The sequence below is a fragment of the Pleuronectes platessa genome, chromosome 5 (assembly GCF_947347685.1).
Source record: "Pleuronectes platessa chromosome 5, fPlePla1.1, whole genome shotgun sequence".
NCBI classification, from domain to species: Eukaryota; Metazoa; Chordata; class Actinopteri; order Pleuronectiformes; family Pleuronectidae; genus Pleuronectes; species Pleuronectes platessa.
Window position 1 is genome coordinate 21,179,278 of NC_070630.1, and position 24,100 is coordinate 21,203,377.

Below are 24,100 nucleotides of genomic sequence, written 5' to 3' on the forward strand. Positions count from 1 at the left end.
TGAGATGCTTCGGCTTCACTTCCTCAGGGCAGTCATGTCGTCCATTTTTTGAAATACTGTCAATGCCCAGACTATTCAGTGATGTGTTGTCATCCTGTTGTGCTGTTCTTTAAAATAACAGCGTCTAATCATTGGTACTAACTCACTTATTCGTACGCATTCTGTTGATTTTCAAAATAAAGGTAGGGTATGAATGAGATGTGAGACTGTCAGCAGATAATCATGATCATAGATTCGAAATAAAGATAGATGACATGTTTTCATTCCCCCCAATTGGCCTAAATAAAATCCTGGAAATCCACTTAACAAGCCCCAGATCTGTTTGAGGCCGATATGAGCCCAAACCCTCGTCCTTCAGTCTCCTTAGAAACCATCTGAAGAGGGTTTTAGTGGCGTCACCACACAATCTGCAGTCACTACAGTCAAATTTGTGAAAATTGCCTTATTATCTTATTGCCTTATTTGTGGTCAGTGCCACTTGGATAGAGAATGAACAGAAAACGTTTTAACCTTAAAATTGTCACAAACACACACACACACACACACACACACACACAAATGATGTAGTACAGAGTACATCAACATTTTCAGCCAACATTCTTTTTGTTCCAAAATGTTAAGACAGTTATGTCGTGTGAAATGTTTCATTCTGTCTTTTGTGGTGATAAACAAGGCCATATTTCAATGTTACGATCATTCCACTGTTTTTGCACTTATACCCGCATCCTCGTCTTAAATTCCTTTGTTTCTTTCCATTGTGTTTACTTGTGATTCAGTGTATTTATTAACCTATTTATGTGTTTGAAATATGACATGTCTTATTCTGAATTCCAACCATAAAAGAAGGAGTGCGGTGCTGATGGAGAGGGGCCCCCTGCAGTATTGTGAAGTGCTTTTTACCCCCTGGGTTTTGCCTTACAGGGGGATTGATGGAAGTTTGGTTTGGTGGGTCCTGCAGGTGTGACCCTGATAAGCAGCCCCTTGTAGCTCCCTATGGTGAACCTGTTTACTGTTCTTTTTATTGTGAGCAACTGCTGAACGATGAAGCATTACAGTTGTTGTATGTTACAAATGTTGTATGTTACAGTTTTTGTATGTTACAGTTGTTGTATGTTACAGAATGTTAGGAGGGTCTTACATTTGCTTTCTCATTCTGTCTGATGAAGGAATTCCATGTATGTTGTTATGATCATACTGCAAAGTGCCACAGAACATGATCACATTGCTTCTTACAAGGGGCACAGAGACAGAAACTTACCATTTTGGTGTATCACTGCTCTAACAAAATCCTTTAATATTATAAGATCACATGTTTCCTCTTATCTTGATTTTTCATCAGAGTGGTCATATAAATCTGCACAAAAGAATCTGAAATTAGCTCACAGCAATATTAGAAAAAAAAACATCCTGCCTGTTGGCTACTGTGTGCTGAATAGACTGGATATTTGAATCATAACAATGTGGAACAACTTATGTTATAACAATAAATGTCTGTATAATATTAGAACCGGGAACTTTTTGTTTTTTTTGTTTGTGTAAAGCCAACTGTTTTGTCATGCGATCCTTTCATATGTAGAAATAACCAGAATGTTGAGCTACAACGGCAAAATAAATAATTGTTAAAAGGATCATGTTAAAGCAACGTCATCATAAACCCAAGTAAAATAGATCAGTATTTGTCATGTGGTGTCTGCTGTACTTTCCTGCTTCAATCAGTAGATGGTAGCTGTTTCACTCCTAATTGAAAAATGCACAGTGCTGTTTGCTATTAGAACTTCACATTTTATATTGAATGTTACATAGAACAGCAACTCTCCACAAGTTTATGTTGAAGTCTTTCATAGTAATGTATGATAAGGATGAAACTGTTATTTCCTTCTCCTCTGCACTGGTGTTCACGTTTGCGTCTTGTTGTCTATCAGACTTTTGAACATGTGGTTGTGTTAATATTAACCAATTGTGTCACAGTCTTTTAAAATGCTTGCTAGTGGTTCCTGAATCTACCAACACAATAAAGTTACCAAACATGATTTATGAAGACATCCAACTGTTGCTCGCACTCGTTGTGTTCTTGGCCTGAGGCGGTTTTACATTTTACAGCAGGCTGGTGAGTAGCTGGCTTATTTTTTATGAGATTTAATTTATGTATCCCATGCCTGGTTTCTCACAGTGCTGAGGTTCATCACAAATGTCTGTATTCCATATAATCTCTCTTTGCTGTGCTCAGGCAGCCCACCACTCATTTGCTGTAGCCAGCAGACTCATGTCCAACACCAACAAGGAGATTGTGGATACAAACCTCTAAACAAGCCTTAATAAAGATCAGAGCCATTTCTTGGAAGAGTTTGTGTCCAGCTCCACTTCTCTAACAACAAAGGAGGGTTTGGATGAGGTGGGAGGTGGGAGGCCATTGCAGGGCTGCTTTGCATTACTCCTCAGAAATTTGATTTACAGATAAAACTGTAAAGAACTCTTTGGATAAGTTGAGAAACCGAGGAATACTGATGAAGACATGAGGGTGTTTGTTGAAAATGTTCACTGAATAAATGTATTTTGTCAGTCAGATATGATATTTATGTCCTCATCTGACTTCTGACTCTCCTGAAGTCTATGACCCTGGGGCTCAGGCCTGGACAAGTGCTTCACAGTTTCAATTTCAATATCCTGAAGTTAGTTTTTTTGACTTTAATTGATTTAGATTTTATTTTGAAAACTTAAATTGATGTATTTTCCTGTGATGTATCACTGCCAGGCAACACATATCAGACCGTGGTGTGACCTGGATTGGAAGCCACTGACAGTCTGTACTCCAGGTTCACCTGCAGAGATAAGTTTGGTTCTTTCAGAGGTCTGTTAAGAAACCGACACAATCTTCAGACCTAAGGCATTATGCTTTTACTTTGAAGACAAATTGCTAAAGTCAAAGTGATTCTAAGAATGTTGTTGCCATGACGGAGATCAGCATATGTAAAACCAGTGAACATCTCTATCAGTCCGATAAGGTGAAATAATGTCACACCAAATTCGGCTGTACACTTTCTAGGGCAATTAACAACACACATTTTTCATCAGTTGAATGGTTTGTGAGATTTGTGTTCAAAATACAGACAGACAGACGTTTGTGCAATTAGTAGGTATGTGTATCATTATGTTGAGCACTTCAGAAATGAACTTGATAGAACACTCTCCACTTTGAGTCCATATACTCACTTGTTCATGAGCTTTCAGCCGTGTTGCATCATCTAGGGATTAATGTACAGTTCTATGTTCTGTGTGCAGTCTCCTGAGGATTAAAGCTATAGTAAAAGATACATGTCACCTCCCTTTATAAATATCTTGTTGGGGCCCCATGCAGTGTAAAAGAAAAAAATTAATTGGTTTCCATCCAGTACAGTATACACAGCAGAACGTGGAGAGAAGCTTCATGGCACTGCCTTGAGATCCAGAAACTCACCAGTTAGAATGGTGTCAAACCAGAGTCGCCCTCGATCGCTCTGGGGCTCTAAGTAGTAAATAGGGACCCTGCTTTCTGACCCCTGAGCAGAAATGGGCCCCTGCATACTAACTCGGTCCTCATGGAGTCTGTAAGGACTGAGGGCCAGTCAGCTGTATTGGGTGGAGCAGTAACAGCTGTATGAGTGTTGCTGGTTGTACATGTCTGGTTGTGCTAGTCCTCGCTGAGGCTGTTGTAAGTGCTAAAGACATCTGTGCTGCTGCTGGCTGAGACTGGATGGGGATGGAGGATGAATGGACGATCCGCTCTTCCCCCTGAGCCACAGCCACCCCTCAATTTGCCTGACTATCCAGCTAAGGAAATTAACAACACTTATTAGCACCATTAGGCCCATTCAAACAAACTGGCTGCACTATATTTCCTGTAGCACATTGTTAGTAGCCAGAAACACTCAATCAATGATTCTGAAGCACGACACCAAAATTGTAAGGAGCCTCAGGATATCACTGAAGTGTCTGTGGGCGCATTAGAGCGTTGGTAAAGTGAGCGATACCCAGGAAAGAAAAAGGCCCCGCGCTCGAGTTCGTGTCAAAACCAGCCAGAGTCAAAACAACGTCTGTAAGAAAAACAGCTAGTGCTGCGAATAGTTGTTGATCAATTCCTCGGTCTGTAAAAGAAAAATCCTAAACCAGAGAGAATGTGCAACACAACCTACTCCAGCCTCAGATCAAGTCTTGTTTGGTGAGAGGAACCATTAAAGATTTGGAAAAAACTAAGTTAATCGCATATGAATGTTCTGTGGACTGAATAATAAATAGTTTCAGCCACATTTAAACGTCCGAGACAGTGAACTCTTTCATTTTCTTTGAGGATTTTCACAACTCTTTTGAATATATGTGAGAGTCATCACATGTGGGATGGAGGGTTTGGATTGGACACAAACTTGTGCTTTACTATTCCTTTATTTATTCATTTTCTCTGGATGACATCATCTTTGTTGTGATGACCAGACATTTGCAGCCGTGCCAACTGTGTAACTTATTGTCGCTGAATACACACTCGGATTTACTGCTGTGGTGAGATCACCAGCTCCAGAACAGTTTGGGAACTGATCTCACTTTGAGATGAGATCGTTCCGTCAGATTCAAACACCGATTATTTCTTATCGTGTGTGATACAGTTTGTTTACTTGGCAGCAGAGTTGAAAAAGCAGCCAAACATGTAATTGCACAAATTCCCTCAGTCTACCACAACCGACAAAAGTTATGCGTCATTAGAGGACGTCCATCTTGTTCCAGACCACAGAGCTAATTGTCTGTATCATCAGCGTGCGGTCCTGAGTGGCAGCATGAAGCCACCGCAGTTAATGGATTAGAAGCGTGGTTTCACATCAGCATCAGTCTGCAGCACGGGCAGATTTACATGCTAACCGCTTATTACAGATTATGTAATCTCCTCTCATCACAGCCCAGTCTGCGCTTGTTTTGTAGAGGCTCACTCCCCTTGTCGTTCTCTGTCTGACTCTTTGTTTCTTTTTTTTCTTTTCTTTCTTACGTAATAAAACACAGACGCACACACACACACACACACACACATACAGAAACACATAGAAACACATAAACACATGGGCGAGCAGCTCTGAGGACATACATGTTGGAGCTGATGGCCCTTTAAAGGACCAAACCTGAGACTGAACCCCCACAGGTACTTTTACTGACCTTCAGCTCTGTCTACTTCAGGAAGCATGAGTAGCAATTTCTCAAATAAAATTAAATACAAAAGATCTATGAGGCCACTCCGGGATGATTTGAGCAGTTCTGTTGTCAGCCTCATCGTGGCTGTAACATCCTGGAACAAATAAATGTATGAAAAATCATCTCAGGACACTGTGACCAGCATGGAAAAGAATCAAACTACTCAACAGAGTGAGGTCTGCTTTAGAAAAACAATCTGTCCAAGCTCATGAAAAAAGTTCTTCAAAACTCCCTCACCCCCCCACAAACACACACAGAGAGAGATTCACAATATTTGCATATAAACAATAACCTTTTGTGCTTTTTGCCAAAGTTATGGGCTTATACTTTTCTCTTCTAAGGTGAGGAGTTCCTTTTCTCCTGCATGAGAAGTTTGCTCCTTTAACAAAACGTGCAACACGTGATGTTAAACTGACTGAATCTGGAAGTGTTGATCTCCCCTGATAGTCACTGGAGTTTTACAATCTGGCTGAGAACAACATGCATATTTTAAATGACACTATCCAGGAAGAATTTATTGTCTATCAATGTTACCGTGCTCCACCTCAGCGCCTTCTAGTGTGTCATAAATAAAGTAAGAACTATTTGTGTCACACTGTACAAATAGAATTCAGAGTGAAAATGCTTCAAAGCTTGAAATGACTTAAAAAACAGTAAAAGAAAAAGAAAACACAGTTCAATATGGAAAACGATACAATCTGAGGAGATTCAATCATTTCAAATTAATAATCATTGACTGCATCTTCATCAACATCAAACACATCTAGATGCTGATGAATATGATTGAAAGTAAGTTCATCTGTTTTCAAACGGCAGCTTCTTGATCAAACAGCACAGACTGCTTCACGATTCAGAACAAAATGGAGACATAATATATCAGCACCAAGAAATAAATAGGAGACAGTTGAAAATGAAAACTATAATAAATTAAATTAATCAAATGCAAGTCAAGTAGCACTTTAACCATCTTAGGTGCAAGGGGAGACAGATCCAAGGTGAATTAGAGCACTGCTATTTGACTGTTGTAACATCCAGAGCACTTTTAATTACATTCATAACTGACTTTACACTTAGTCTTATGAACCATACCAAACCTAAGGAGTTTACATTGTTTCTGGGAAGGAGCGAGACGTGTGGCTCCTTCACCTCCAGATGGCAACATAATCAAGCTGTGGACCTTTCGTCCATTTTTTGTGTGACCATAGGGGGGCGCTACAGGGCAAAGTAACGGGGACGCACCTGTTACTGCTGAGAACAGGAGGCAGTGGAGGTGAGGATGTAGCAGAGGCAGCTCAGGGGTTGTCTGTGGGTTGACTATGTATCTTCTATTATTAATTACCATGACCATCATCAGAAATAAATGAGTGTGATCTCTGAAAGGGTATTTACTGTCAGCAGCGAGTTAAAGGAAATGCATCAGTTTAAATGGGATGACAGTGAGGCTGCGAATGAGGAAAATGAATGATGGCCTCATGGAGGAGGGGGTTGAGAAAAGCACCAACAGTGAGAGAGGGGTTGATTCCCAGACCAGCCTTTTGTTTTGGTGGTTACCAGCTCTCCACCTCACTGTCGCAATGCAGCCAAACCACAGTCTGAGCAACACCCAGAGCTGGGTTGGTAACCAGAATCCTCATCTGCTTAATTTGTTTCCCCGCCTGTGTGAATGGCTCATGCTGTATTCGTATGTGTGTGAAACTGGGGAAATCCTCCTCCAGTGGTGAAACGGCAGCAAAAACGTCTTTAAACTGTGAATTTAATAAAGCTGCTCCTGCTGCACTCACTCGCTAAGACAATGAAGTGATGAGGAGTGAAACAGGTGGGGAACAATGGCCCCCCCGTCAGTGTAAATCATTTGTGAAACAGCCAAACATATGAGCACATCAACCCTACTTCTACAGAATTTTCTTCCCACATTTTCAATACACCTGTGGGGGGTTTTCTTGGCATCTAAAAAAACTGCTGAATTCATAAAAAATTCCAGTAACCGTAAAGCTGCCGAGCACAAGAAGCCAGATGAGAAAATCAGCATCACTCCCACCTCCCCTTGACCATCCTCCTCTAATATGTAACCAGAGTTGGGACCCCATAAAACCTGGAGTCTCCTTCAAACTACATATGTACTGCTATAGGAAGGAAGTATGGAAACTTAGTTAAGAAACTTTCATTAGAGTCACTGCCCAGTTACAAACTGTTCATCTGGACTGGAATGAGTTTGCAATATGTTAACTGGCAACGTTATTTCATAGAATAAACTCTTGCAATACTATATCCACCTGTAGGAGGTAAAGAGGAAGGAATTTGTTTTTTTATTCTTGTTTTTAGGGATCTCAACATAAATCTGACAGTCAGTCATTTGGCAACTTTTGTCACGCAGTAACCAAAGTCAATGAAATGTACTGAATACTCAACAGATTGCCATGTTTTTCTATCTATTTTCACTAAATATTTTAAAGCGATATTTGGGTTTAAATTCAAATTTAATATTACTAATATCTCTTATATATTTCAAGAGAAAAAGTGAATGTGACAAAGTTAAGAAATATTGTTGCTGTCTTTACAAGTTGTGAGATAGGGGGTCAAATTTTCCCAGAAAATGATTCATTGTTCTTGATGAAAAAAATCACACTCATTTAGTGACCTGATGTCTATGAGTGTGTTAAATTATCTGAAGCTTGATTAAATTTCATGACTGTCGAGCTGTGGTAGACGTGGAAGACGTACTTGCTACAGAGTTTCATTCTAGTTATAATAGTATTTATTAGTTTGTACAAGGTTGCCGTTAGGTTGCCATGTGGTCTGTCATCTTCACATCTATCCCAGTTGTGTACAGATGATTGAGTTTAGATTTGAAGCCACGCTGAGACAGGGAGACTTGTACCAAAGCCACCCAGCCTTGTCTTGGCTGCTTCAGGTCGCTGCTGTAATGAAAGGAGGTGTGAATCTCCCATCAATTGTTATGCAGTGATTCTTAAAATTGTGACCTTCAGATATATTATTTGCAAATTCATTAATTGTATTTTTATGTTTCAGTAAAGAAGCTTCTCTGCCTCAGTAGTCTGGAGAAAAACGTATAATGCTTCTTTTTTCTGGGTTTCTTTGTTTATACTGGAGGTCAACCTGAAGCTTCTCAGACTATCTTTGCCGGCAGAAAAGATAATCTGCTGTTCTCTTTGATACACTGCTGGATGACCAAAGGTTTGAACCCTGTGTGACCACTCACATCTGAACCAGGCTAATTGCAGGTGTATGTTTACATACAGTCCAATCGGGGAGATTGAATGGAGAATTAGCAGCAAGTCTATCTCATGGAAACCCTCATGCACTATACTTGGTAAGAGAAAAGATTTTGTCTACATATGTAAATTATGTTTTTATATATTTTACATAGACAAAATGTTGATAAAATATTAGGTATTCTTTTTGTCTATATTGCCTAAACCCTAGATTTATTTAAAAATGGAATTTTTAATTTGCATTGTTCTATATACATTTTACATGTGAATGTTAATTTTTTTATTGATGAGCCAACAAGTAATGTCAATGCTGTGTCTTGTCGGGTCAAACCTCGGAAGAATTGCCAGCTAACTCTCCTATGAGGCTTTTTATCTGCACAACTGTTCTGTTTTGGGTCACTCTCACCACTCCCAAAGCAGGCAGCTGTTGTGTGTGAGTGAAAAGCTTCTACAGGCCCAGTTCCAAATTCCAGACACAGGAATTTAGTTAGTTTGCTGAATATATGGATTTCCCTCAGGAGGTGGTGGAGACCAAAACAGAGCTAAATGAAAGAGATCATTGGTCTTGTAGTTGCACTAATCTCTGTTAAGGTTTTAGCATACACAGTGTTATTTTGACATGCACATCTCATCCTGTTGTACCTGTGTCTTGTTGTGGTTGTTTTGGGGGAGCAGGAGCAGGCAGAGGTGTCTTAGCCCCGCCTTCTATCACTGCTCTAAAGGCATTTTATGAATCTGACCCTTAAGACAACACTGAGGGGATAAACTTTGATATACTATATTAGAGGGGGCATATTTTAATACCAAATACATACGAGAATTTTTTGTGTGTAAAATAAATAATAAACATTTATATATCAATGAAATGTATTGGATATCAAAAATTAAAAAAAATCCACTGAACTTTTCGCTTAAAACTTCTGCTGTGAGATGAGAATTCCACTGACTCCATTTTAGAAGATCAAAAATCGTAGAAAACTTGATGGGATCCGACTATGTCAGCTACAGAGAGGGGGATATTGGGTTGATCCGGCTGTTCAACAGTAACAACCTGCACTGATGCTTAGTAAGCTGCTTAGGACCCACAACTTAGTTATAATCCTTTACTGACATGCCTTTAGTTTGCTTACTTTTGGTTGAAAATATATTTTCTACGATCACTGCTAATTGAATTTTTACACTCTTAGTTCTAGCTTCTATGTTTTAATAATCCAAATGGTTAGATTAATGATCATTTGCATCTACAAGATAATCAATCAAATAAGAACAGCTCTACAGTGATTCTATGCTATGGTGATCAGGTTGGCTCTTTTTTGGCCTAGATATATATTATCTTTCTGTATCTATTTGCCTTTCTTTCTTTGTCTCCCTCTTGTCTGGGTTCTGATCGTTCAAAAACCCCATAGGGCAGAACCGGTCCTTCGAACAATAGCTGAGTGGTCAAAGTGCTCAAGAGAAAATGTTGTTTCTCGTTGAAAAACTCCAGGACAGCTACAACATGTAGAGCAGATACATTGACAAACATCAGTAGCCGCTCAGATTCTCCTCTTCAACGCTCTAGTATCTATTTTTGCCAGATCATCATCATGATGCAGCAAGTGGATGCAGACGTTAAGATGCACTCAGGAGGAGTCTTCGACAGAGACATCTAATCAGAAAACCAGCTCTGATGGCCCTCGAGTGCAGCTCATAGACTTTAAATGATTTGAGAAACAGACCTTACCACTCCATCTCCTCAGCCTGCTCTTCAGACTTTGCTTCTTTTGTTTCATCCTGTCTTGCACGTTGGTGGAACCTCTCCATACGAGGCCGGCTCCACCACAGCCTTGCAGTTGGATGCACTGCTTTATGAAATGCTGGGCGGATACAGGCCGTTTAACACCAACAAACTCCAAATACAATGACAGCAAACTGTCCCAAGGTGAGCCCCGCTGGTATCAACAGAGTAGCTGTGTTTTGGTACTAACAGTGAGCAATGATATTGTTCCTTTCATGTTACAATAGATCACAGGAGATTTTTTCCTCTGTCCTTTCTCATCTCAGGCTGTCAGAATCTGTTGAACTTGTATTTGGCTGTAAACCCTGATGACTGCGCCCACTGGAGCAGAGAGCAGCAGTGCCCCTGGTTCAGGTGATCCCACCACCACCACACACCTCCCACCAATACCTTACAGAAATACCACAAGAATTTCACATGCGAAATATGTATCATTCTCTGTGGTCATAGCAAATTTCTGCTCCTCTATGGCCAATTTTAATCATAATCCAGGGCCCACTGCATTTCTCAATGTAAATGTTCTCTCTCAGTCAGATCATTCAGACACATACCTCCCAAAACTCTAGCGCAGATGATAATGATGCCTGAACAGGGAAAACAAGTAGATGTGAATTATTGACATTTAAACATGACACTTTATGTAAATCAACCATTCTCAGAATATCTGATGTGATTAATGTTTCTGCAAAGTAATTTGTTTGGAATAAACAGAGAATAATGAGTAAGGAGCAGTAAACCAATCTACAGAGGACAGTGATTAATTCTTGTCTGCCTTGAATTTCAGTTCATATGTCACAAAGTAGCAAGTTTAGGTATAAAGCCTCAGTGGGTTGTTGTCTCTCTTAAGTATTTTATTATTATTCATATTTATTCTAACCATATGTCCTTCAAAGACCCAGATTTTCCTCTACAGCTGTCAAAGAGGAAAAGGAAAAGAGGATCAATCTATATCATCCATCAGTCCATTAACTGCTTATTATCTGATCCCCACCATTAGTTTTAGGGTCCTGCTCATTTACAAATGGCCATTGTAAATCCATTTGCCTTCTTTTCCTCATATCTCCAGCTGTGTGACCTAAAGGCAAGATGGGAGCAACACACACAGAGGTCTGAAGACATGAGCAACATTCGTGACCTTTAAGTATCAATAAATCACTGTAGAGTAGTTCTGAGACATTTGTATAATGAATTTATGGCTCAATAGCCTTCTCCTAAGAGTAGTCATAAATCTGAACCAGTTCACTTACTGGAACAAAACAACATGGCCACCTCAATTACGCCATCCTCATATTCTTCAAGACAATTCCCTAAAACTTGTTGCATCCGTCCCTTCTCTCCATGATAGAGTCATTCTGGACAATTCGTGCTAAATGTTAATTTATATGGAGCAACATTTCCTGACTTCCTGAAACGTCATGTCCTTCTTCAACCAAGCTCCTTCCAAAGCTTTCAGTGAATACTATGGTGGAAGATTGTTTGGCTGTCTGAGACGGAAACCCCCCACACTGAGTCTCCTTCAGCTTGGTCACCAAGACATCCTCTCAGACCACCCTATCTGACCCATCCTCACCTTAACCCCTATTTATTTATTTTGGCAATGAAGTGTTTTTAAGCTGGTAATGAAATATAGGAACAGATGAGCGAGTTGAATGACGATCATCTGGGTGGTGGGAGGAGGGAGAATATAGATAACGCCCAGCCAGCAGCACACACTGTAGGGAAATAGATGCAGATCTGGTGGTGCTTGGTGGGCTGAAGGGTAGAAAGTTTAAATGATGCAGCAGTTGTTGAGAAAATTTGTCTCAGGTGAGTCGGCGGGAAACCAGTCCAAAGGCCATGCATAGCCAGGTAAACACACACACACACACACACACACACACACACACACACACACACACACACACACACACACAAAGAGGAGAAACTACACATATGAGGGGAAGGGAAAACATAGGAAACATGAAAAAGTGGCAAGAGAGGATTGGGGGCCTGATATGTAATGCAACTACAGGATGATCTATCATTCAAGACTCATACCTGTGGTGAGCCTCAACAGTGGAAACTAAGAGATGTGGCTCTGCCACTCTGCTCAAAAATATTTTTTTGTGATGAAAAACATCTTCTGTATCAGACAAAGATCTTTGCAGCCATCTTGTTGCGACATGCCCAAGGAGCAAAGAGCAGTTCTCTGTCAGCCAAAGCACAAAACTAGATTAAAGACAATGTTTCACTTGAATGGCTGGGACGGTGATTGAATGATGGGTTGAGGAATGAAGTGCATGCTCTAGGTTTTACAAATGAAAACATCATATTCTTGTTGCTGCAGTTAAAGCCACTGGTGCACAGAACGAGTGGAACTCATTAACAAGGCTCAATCTCACAGTGTCGGCTTGTTTCATGGCAGAGAGCAGATGCTGATGAAAACTTGCTTCCAACATCACGTTCCGTGGTGAAGAATAGAAGCCTTAAGCGAACGAGGGCACGACACAAAGTTTTGTTTGCAACAAGAAGAGACAGGGGCTGTGAAGGAATGGACTCCACGCTGAGGAACAATGCCACTGGTGTCTTTAAGTGTTCAGTCATCCAAGTCATGTGATATCTCACAGAAGTTTAAGTATGAGTACTCGCTGTTTGGGCTTGAAGACATTTCATTACTCATCTGCAAAGCTCTGGCAGGTCTGCTGAAAGGTAGGAACTCTGGAGAGACCACACAGCCACTTAGGGACATATCTCATGACAAGACTCATCAGTACACACTTCACCTCAAGGAATACATTTTTGGGGTAAATGGACTGACAGAAGTGAGCAGCACAGGATTTACTGCACACCTATGTCCAGGGAGGGGGAGGATTTTGAGATCAACCATCAACTTCCAAGTGTCAGTTTCACACTGATTTACACTCTTCCCATAGAACTCTCGTGTAACATGTTGCACAAGCGTAACTCGACCGCAGAAGGTAAAACAATAGGTGGCACCCTGATTTCATGTTTTGCCTTGAGAATGTGATATCTCAGCAAAACCTCTCAGGAATGTTTTCAAATTTGGCACACATGTTCACTCGGATTTATGGATTAACTGCTACCATTTGGTGGTCAACGACTGATGACATATGACTGTAGAGTCTTAACTGCTTTCACACCTGCACTGAACTCCGGATAATCTCCTGAAATTATCCGGAGGGGCTTTATGTGAGAACACATATGTCTGTGAGAGGCTGTGGCATTCGCCTGAGTTGAGTGAGCCCATGTGAGAATACGTAGATCCTCCAGGAGGTTTTTGCAAAAACTGAAAAGAAGACAAAAATCTCATTATTAAAATTAAAAAATTCATAGTCACTCATGCGAGCAGGGACACAGAGTAACCAGTAGTCCTAACTGGAGGGAATTTGGATGGAAGATTAAAAAGAGATACTTCAGAACTCCACTTATAACATCTAAATGGAGCAATACCTCAGCACAATGTTGGAGGGGTTGTGGCAAGGTGGAAGACCAGTCCACACACATATATTTTGGGAATGTCCAAAGTTATCAGAATACTGGCAAAAAATACAAAGGAAAATAAAAACACGTTTATTTATAAACATACCGTTAGAACCATCACACTTTATATTAGGGATATTGCCTGATAACCTTGAAGAAAATAGACAACCAAAACTTCTGAGAGCCCTTCTTCTAATAGCAAATAAAGTAATAACAGCCTCCTGGCTGAAGCCACAGCTCCCAACAATAACCAAATGGAGGGATAGAATTCAAGATATGTACAGGATGGAACACTTGACTTCTCTATTACAACTGAAAACAGAGGCATTCATAAACAACTGATCCCCCATTGCTCTACACTTCCATTTGATATGATAAGCAGCATATATAGATATATTTCTTTTCATTTCTCTTTGTTTCTCCTTTTAAGGAATGAACATTTGCAGGCCATCCTCTTTCAGAATACTGTCTTAATGTAATGTCATGTGTGATGTACTGTGTTAGTGGACAATGTTAATGTGTAACTCAATTCTGATATGCCTGGATCCTGATGGCTTGGGCCCAAGACATCCATGGACAGTTAACCCCACTAGCCTAAGACTTGTACCCGTGGCACCTAAATTCATGTTAAAAAGGATTGGATGTGATGTACTGTATGACTGCATTTGTTAAAAGGAAAAAAAAGAAGTAAAAAAATTCATAGTCGCATAAGACACTTGGACTCGTGCAAAAGACATGAACTTGGAAAATCTTTTGGTGATAAGGGCCAAGGCAAGTGTTGATGTTTTTTAAACAAAAACACATGACCTTGCAGCAAAATGTTCTGCCTCCGCTTGCTGAACCTTCCCTCCCCTGAATGCTACAGAGATTTCTGTGTTTCGGTGATCACGTCTGAGTTGAGAATCTATGTGTGGACATTCTCCGGAGTTCATCTCTCAAAACGACCTTAGTGTTAGTGTTGTGTAAAGACATTTTAAGAGATATTACAGAGATGGTTAACAAGAGCACTTTTAGACATAAGGGAACATCATGGCTGTCAAAATTTCCAAGTTTGTCTAACTTTGAATTACCCCAAGGATTCTGACGTGAACGCTTTTTTCCTACTCGCAATATTTTCTCATTATAACATGAATGCAGTGTATTTCCCCATATATGTCTGTTGGCCTGCTGTGAAGTAAAGTAAATCGATGCAGCCTATAGAAGAACTTTTGTCTCAGTCGTCATGACACTTTTAACCTCAAAGCATATCACGGACATCCCAATTGGACTGTCAGTGATAGATATTGTTCTTCATGTGGCACCTACGAGAAGCAGCAGCTGATACTGAGCACAGGAAACAGATGCAGATCTCACACGTCATCCTGGCTAAATGTTCCAGTGAAACCTCAGTGGGCAGTTTTCTGTGGGAAAGTTACAAAACTGATCAGTTTACAGACATATTACACACACTGTATCTTGCCAAAAGTTCACCCTAATCACCGTGGAGATATTATATTGTTTTCATTCGGTTGCCAGTGATTTGATTAAAAGAACATGTTTATGTTACCATTAATGGAGGGGGTGTTCCTGAGCCGCAGCTTGTTTCTTGTTCTCGAACAAGAAAAAAGAAAGAGGCAATGGGGGAGGGACTAAAAAGAGGCCTTGCTATGGTGGGAGAAGAATATGTGAAAAGTGGAGGAACAACAATGAGCAGGAGTTTTTCAGAGAAAAACATCCACTGAATCATTCCTCCTCACATCCCCATAGCTGAGCTGAAGGTTAAGTTAACAAGTACTTGTATGTTTAGGCAACCAGCAAAGGCCCAGTCTTATCAGTAGAGTCATCAATTTTCCTCTTCATCATCTTACCTTTTTTATTCTTCAAGGAATATCAGAGCCTAATATATCTAGTAATAATATCTAGAAAGAATTAGCCACATTTATTTGTGTCTACCACTGTGGCCATTGTTGCATAGCAAGGTAATGTTATTGTGGCAATCGACATTGACACTGAGGTCTCACCACAACAGCCAGTAAACAAACCAGTTTCAACATCTTTATTAAATTAACCAGAAAACATAAACTAACAAACCCTTAAAGTCAAAGTACCAGCAGTGTCTGCTGGCGACTAGCTTCCCAGCTCAGTCTCTGTGATCAGTCCTCTGCGTTCTCCATTCTCTCTGACAGCTCCGCTGCAGCCTTTTAAACCTGAGGATCAATCGACTAACAGCTCTCAACCTGTACTGATCGATCCTGGTACAGCTGAAGTTGCTCTCTCTCTTCAGCATCCGTAGCCTCATCCCTCCAGGCACCCATCCGTCCAGGCATCCATCCATCCATTTTCTGCCACTTTTCTGGATGCATGGCAGCAGGTTCAGAATGGTTCTCTAGATGTCCCTAGTCCCCCCTGCCATACTTTCCAGTTCCTCTTCAGGGACCCCAGAGAGTTCTGATGTGTACCCATGAGCCTCTCTTCAATCTCTTCAGAGTACACTGGGTTCGTGTTTGGGAAACTGCCAATGGAAGCTGCCCAGAAGGCTCCCTGATTAGTTGCCCAAATCCCCTCAACTGGTTAAGTGAATGGGCAGCATCTCTAGCTCCCTCCAGATGTTCAAGCTTTTGAAGTTGTTTATTATAATGAGTCTAGTCACTCAACAGAGGAAACTCATTCTAACTCAAGTCCAAATTTATGACCATATGTGAGGGTTGGAACGTAGATCAACTGCTATATCGAAAGCTTTGCCTTCTGGCCCTTCCTACGCTCCAACTACCTGTCTTAAATTTGTCAACGACAACATTAAATTGTGTCTTGTGTGGTATTTAATTCCACAGGCTACAATTATTTTACCAAACGCTTTCATCCGGCTAGTTCCAGCCTGCAGTGTTTAACATTGTCCTTTTTACATGACAATCTCCAAAGATTACAGTGATGAAATAGAAGATCAGAACACCCATTAGATCCTACAGCAGCCTATGTCAGAAACCAACCGGATTGCTAAATACAGTGTTAATATTCTTTTTTGTTTACATCTATGAGAACTCTGGCAACATAGTTGGTCCAGGGTTGAAGAAACACAGACATAGAAAGAATTTGGGAATAATGATACGTGGGGGTTTAATGCGGCTTCTTTGCAAAGTGTGTGAGATATGGGATTTTATTCCAAATAGCAAATTGTATTTAATTGTTTAGTTTATGAAAGCCACACATGTGTGTATATAATATCCCACAGTTCACTCTGCATGTCAGGACAAAACCAGGCCATGAAGTTTAAGGAACTCTCTTTGATTATAACACGGTTCAGATCAGGGCGTAGGAAATCATCTCTTAAGCTTGTTTTCCGGAGCATAGTGGTCTCAATAAACATGAAATGGAAGAAGTTTCGATTCCACCAGGACTCTCCTCGCGTTGGTCGTCAAGCAAAACTGAGTAATGACGATGATCCCAAACACCCTGCAAAAGAGTTAGTAAAGAAGAAAGAAGTTAAAACAATCTCCTGGCCAAAGTAAGTCTGCTGAATTAATTCTAATAGAACCCCTTTGGAGTATTTAAGAGCAAAAGGTAGATAAATAAAAAGTACTCCAGAAAAGAGCAGCTAAAAAGATTATATGTTCAAATTGACGGAAATTGTGGTGAAAAACAACTGGTATCATCCACACCAACGAAGACAGAAACCATTTTCAAAAATAGGAAGACATTCACAATATAAGAAAGCAACATTTGCTAACGGTGCATGTACAGATTTGACTAACCCTATGTAGCTTCACTTTAATATTTCATTATATTTATTAATTTTTTAAATCAATTGGCCAAAGCTCATTCTTCTCGTCAAACATAATTAGGTTTTTAAAAGAGACGATCCACTGAGGTCGGAGAGGTTTCTCAGCCCAGAAACCAGCATGTAATTTGTCATCCAATCACCACCACCACTAATGTTCACCCTCTGAGATCCTTGGCCTTCCTCAAGAGACACTGTGGTTTGGTGGTTTCCTCAATGTCTTTAATCTGAAACTCAACAGATGGCTGTCGAAACAGCTTCAGACCAAAACCACTTCTCCAGAGTGGTTTCCAGGAGTGACACATGAGTAGAATAATAACACGCTCTCCATGTCACCCGTGCTGTAGGATACTTGGTCAATATTCTTTTAATTGCCATCCCACTATCCCAACCCTCTCTGGTTAATGTTAATAGTTTGCCCAAAAAAAGGAAATAAAACCCTCAAGATCCACTTACAATTTTTTCAGAGGATTAAAAAGCTGATGGTTCCCAGACCCAGGCTCTTTAAAATGCTGGATTGGCCCAAATGTAACAAGGTTTTTTCAAGGAATTAATGAAAAAGTTGGCCCCATATTATGTTTAAGCACTTAATGGTGCTAGGCTAAATTGTTTTATTTCCAACACCATTTGTTTTGTGTCTTTTACGGTTAGGCTAGGGACCAACTGAAACCTACAAACTGAAAGCACACAAGATTGTTTTCCCCAATTTCAACAGATCTTTAATTTACAGTGATCAACATCCAAACAGTGACAGGAGTTCTGGTGGTAAACTAATATCATAAACTCTGCAGCTGTTGACACAGACGACACCCAGAAGCTCGTTGCTATTTATGCTTTGATTTCCCACTGAAAAGGCCAAAAATGAGATTGCTCAACATGCTTCTTCTTCCTTTTAGTTACTGGTGCAGCAAAAACATCAGTTGGCGATGTCACTTGCAAATATGAAACATGTTTAAAATAACCTCCAGCTATTGGAACTAGAGATTGATGAGAATTCATACCTTTCACCCACTACATGGTTTTATTGAGACTACGCTCAGACTGGAACAGCCCTGGTTAACCTTGGTAGTGCGCCCCTCTGCTTTGGTTAGTCCTAATGATGCTTGGATATGTACAAGGGTGGTATTTTGGTGTGTGTTGAAATGACTACCGACGTCTTTGCTGCAGAAAAGAACTAAACCATCTGTCCAGCCACAGACTGAAATACGAGAAAAACCTCAGGAAAAGAAGTCAGTAAGTGGATCATGAGTTATGGTTTTTTATAGCAAACCACAGCATGAATAATACTCTTACTATAGTAGTATTTCTCATCTTCCTGTATGCATTAATATTCTTGATTGTATATAATCTAATCTGATTATCTGATTAATATATATATATAATTAGATAAAACTGTAATTTCTGAACTGTTTTATTGCATAAATCTTTCAGGATGTGTATTGTTAGCAAAGCTTCCTACAAAAAACAGTGAAATATGATGCGATGCTCAGGTTAATCAAAAAGCTCTCCGGGGAGTTACAACAGCACAGACTTCAGTTTAGAGCCTGGAGTTTTGGATGCTGATGGATGAGGAGCATCTTTTTCAGAGAGCAGCTGAAATCTCTCTATTCTACCTGGACACAAGCCAAATGGATGAAAAGCAAATGTTCCCACTGAGAGAAGAGAGGAGGAGAGTTTTTCCTCTCGCAAAATTCCTCTAAGAGAGCAGGGAATTAGTTAATCAGCTGCACCTGTTGCAGACCCTGGGACTGCTTGGTGGGAAAACACACACACGCACACACAGGCTCGCGCGCACGCACGCACACAAACACACACAGGCACACACGCACACACAGCTCGGCATTTTCACACACACATATCCACACACCCACATGCATGTAAAACTCCCCACACACACACACAGGCATGTAAAACCACACATGCCCAGACACACACACACACACACACGTAGGCATTTGCACACTCACATACATGTTAAACCACACACACAAACACACGCATGCACAAACTCACACACAGACACACAGAGAAGGCATTTGCACACATACACATAGAAATCCCACACCCACATGCATTTAAAACCAAACGCACACACACAAATACACGCACACACTCACATGCATGTTAAACACACACACACACACACACACACGGCTCCAGAGGTTGGTGGGAACATGCCTGTGTGATTGGTCAGCCTCTCTGGAGGTAGCTAAGGTCAGAAGCGAGTGTTATGCAGTGTTGTGATCACTGCTGTCACATCTCACCAGTAACAGAGGGACTTTCCAGCGCAGCGAGCTCCAACACAAAATGGTTTATGCATTCATGATGTCATCCTTCAGTGTGTCACAGCACATTTGGAAAACGTTAGCACTTTAAACCGCTCTGCAGCCCAGTTCCAGCACAGGCGTCACAGAGCTCAAGTGCACATTACAATCGCCCTCTTCGTACTATTACATTAATTAATAGAGATAATTGTAATAATGTTAATTATAATATGACGATCTTAATAGTAGCTTGAAAGTTCTCTGCTCTGACCCGAACCACAGCTTTGTTTAATGATCTGCTTGGGCTCCAGCCACATGACAACAGGCCAGAGGAGGAAGAGAGCAGGCATATGATTTTGATGATAACGTCTCCAAACAGTTGTGCGTTTGTTCATGCTCAGACTGAGGGGCTAATGTGGGCCAGCACTTTCCTGGCCCCTATTAATCCGATTATCTGATTGGTCATTGTAGTATTTCTCTCATGAGATTAACATTCCTCTTCTGTTTGACTTGATTGTCACCATTGATTCTGGTCAATAACATCAGGGAAATAGCTGAGAAGTTTCTCACATTGACAATGAAATGTCCACGGCTAGGAGAGGTGATTCTGTTGTCAGCGTTTGGCCCCATAAGACGAGCTATTTCCAGAGCCCTCTTGCTGTGTATACAGTGTGAACATAAGCATTATGCAATCCCGTCTGTTTATGTCAAATCAGTATTTCATATTAGTCAGTGTAGATTGTTGTAACAAGCCTGAAGCCATAGATCTGGATTACTTTACGCCACACTGACCATGCCCTTCACATATCAAATGCAGCTAAATCTCTTAAGCTACAGGAAAAATACAGGAACCTTCTCGTATCCGTCCATGTGGTCCTCCAACGACAGCGTGCATCCACCCACTAGGAGGTGCTAGCTAGAAGATATGCTAACGTAGAAGGTCTGCTCCAGCTCAGGTCCCGCACTCAGCTCCCGACGCACTGGAAACAATTATGACGTCATTGACTTCAGTATAGAAAAGCTTTTAAATGTCATGTAAGCACTGCATCTATATTTGGAGTGCCAGGGGCCTGTCGGTATTAATGAGGATGATGTTGTTACAGCGTTAAGCAAAAATGTGGTGAATAACAAGCGGACTCAGGCCATGTGTGCCTTGCTCAGAACATGCAGGTCGAGAACGAGACTAACATGCAGAGAGAGAGAGGGAAAGAGAGAGAGAGAGAGGTAAAAGAAGGGGATTTTGGGTGCTTTGGGTGTGGCGGTTGGATGATGGTGATGATGGAGCATTAAACTCAGTGAGGCGTTTCAGCTATTAGTGTTGGCCAGTGTGCTGTGTGGTTACTAACCAATGTTGTGGGTCTGGCCCGTGTCCCTCACTCGCTCCACTCTCACTCTGTCAGACACGCACACACACACAGTCACATATGTGATACACACATGGCACTTGCACAAAATCAAGGGTGAAAAAAAACAGAGGGTGTCCCCAGTTCATCCATTAAAGTAAATGGGCCACACTGATTGGAGTAAATGAATGTCAAGTGTATGTACAGTAAATGTTATGTTGTAAATACTTTTGAGGAAATGCTTTTTATTAGTCGTCCATAGGAAAATGAAATCCTTCAATATGTCACTTCATTTGTCCAGTTAATGATGCAGACGGATATGGAGACCCAATAATTTGGCTATGAATGCCTCTAAATTCAATTAGAGTTTTGGGCAATAAAAAAAGAAATAGTCCTACATTTCTGTGAATTATTGATTTGTTCCTTCGAGAGTTAGTTTTTTCCCCCTCATGGGACAGTTCAACAAGCTGTACAGCATCAATACCTCTCTTACCTTGTAAAGGTAATACGGTGAAGTTGTGTATTCATTAGACACAGGGCAATGCGTCAGTCGTGTTTTCAGTTACACTCATTCTGTCCAATATTTGCTCTTTTTTGCTTTGTGTCAGTTTCCACCAACTCCTGAGAAATGCATCTGTTCTCTTCGGCTTCTGGAGGCACCCACTTTGCTCACCAGTAGGTAGATAGAAGTTTTGAATTTCACACATATACAACTAATCTACTAAAACTAATATGTTTTGAGGGAAACATAACTGGAACAAGCTGTTCCCTCTAAAGTGATGAGGATAAGTTGTTCATTTATATATGCAGCCACAACGTAATTGGGAAAACAATTTAGTCATAAATGGAAGTAATTTATAGGACCCGGTTGATGATTGATACAACAAAAACAAAACAAAATTTATAGGCTAAAGTTAAAAGCTTTTTGTAAAGTTTAGCAGAGCAGCAATTTTTCAAGTTTTCAAAAAAACCTATACACATTACTTTTGACTCAATGTTATTTAAAAAATATTGATTAATGCAGCTTCAGCTAAACACCATGCAATAGTGATTGATTTCCCTTCATTATGAGCATTAGTTGTAGTTCTTAATTAAGAAAATTACAGTAACAGGCACAAACTGAATACACCGGTAACCCCCCCCCCACACACACACACACACAAACACACAAACAGACACACACACCCATCTGCACCTGGCTGTGAGTGACAGCTGGGCGGTGGGTGACTCTTTGTGGGTGACAGTAGTGACCTCAGACTGGGTGACGTTGCGGCAGCGGCAGCTAGCTGATGCTGCCAGATGTGCCGGCTGCGGCAGGTTTTTACAGCTGTGCAGGGCTAAAGGCATGGACAATATCCAGTAACAACCTGTTCTGTTGCTATGATCCCTGGAGACTCGTGGCCGTGTGAAAATAAATTCTTACAAGAGCTGGAGTCAAGGGAAGCAACTGTTACACTGTGTGCTACACTTTATTACCTGGAACAGTCAAGAGGTTGTGGTGTGTTCAGCTTTTGCAAATATTGTAATTTGAATCTTTTAGAGGATAATATATATTTGTCATTGCAATTCAAAACTAAGTCCAATCTGAATGTATAAATATTTTAAATGAAGTTTTTCTGCCAAACCATTCCCATCAAGCATATGTGTTGTTTGGGGTTTATATATTAGTGTGAACACTGATTACCAGTATTTGAGTGTGATCTTTATCTTTGGCTGAACGCTTTGCTTTGTTATATTTCATGGGACAAATAACAAAGCAGTCCCACACAATGTTCCCTCTACACTGATTGTTGATAAAACATTTGCTCTTTATTCGATTCAGGGTGTGTGAATGGAATCTAGTTGAGCTGATTGTAATGTAAATACTTCCCACGATGGTTCATTCCCAGAGTGAATATTCCGGCAATTAGGAGCTCTTTTGTTTCAGGCGTTTCAAGTGGGCTCTCCTACTTAAGTATAAGTGTGTATGTGAATGTGTTGTAGTATGGCTCTGATTTGTGATGTGTTTTTAATAGAGGGGGGTGCGAAAAGGTTAATGTTTCTTGTGCTACATCATGTGGATGAGATACGGACCACGCAGTTCACTCGTATTTGGACAGCTGTCTTAATTTAGACTCCTCTCTCTCTCTCTCTCTCTCTCTCTCTCTCTCTCTCTCTCTCTCTCTCTCTCTCTCTCTCTCTATGACATCACATGATCAATTATGTAGTGCTCTGTACATTGTTGTGCATGTTCACTTCATGTCATAGTAACTCTATCAGTAAAGGGATAATGGTGGAACAGCAAACTCCATTCACCCTTTGATAAATGTATTACCCATTGATAAAGGTATAAGTTATAACTTATGAAGCCCTTAATATAGTATACCTTATTCAACGGTGTTAGGATAGAGCAGCGCTCTAATGGGTAATGTTTTATCTCTGTTTTATAAACCATTAATGATTGATTTGTAAGCGTTTTTTAATTTGTAAGCGTGACCACGTTTAAAAAAGTCCTTGGCTTGTGTATTTCTTCCTTCTGCATAATCTGCTTTGTCTTTTTATTTAGCTCTTTAATTCTTCCGTTTAACAGCTTAGTCCCTGGAAAACAGCCAAAGACCCAACAGACCCAAATCCATTTATTTGAAGAAAAAAACAAACAGCTGCCCACTTGATGGATTGTTTCCCTCTATAAATGGCATAAAACCATGTAAAACCAGTTAACTTATTCTTAGCTTGGATCCCTGCATTACGACAGATGGAAATTAAGCCTTGATGAGAGTCACAGTGGTCCGACCACAAGCAGCAACAAGAGTAGTCATCAGCCACTAACTAAGAGGAAAGCTGTTTGATGAGCACACCAGGGCATAATAAGTTTTTGACCAGATGATGGTGTTAAAGTCAAAATGTCCAATGTACCTTTAAGTCTCACGATCAGAGAAGCCACATGATCAGAAATACCTTGTGTTCCAGTTACGATATAATGATGAGTTAGTGAACCAGGTGTAGTGAGGTATGTGAGTATGTGAGTAATTAATGACAAGCTAATGGAAACTCCAGTACCA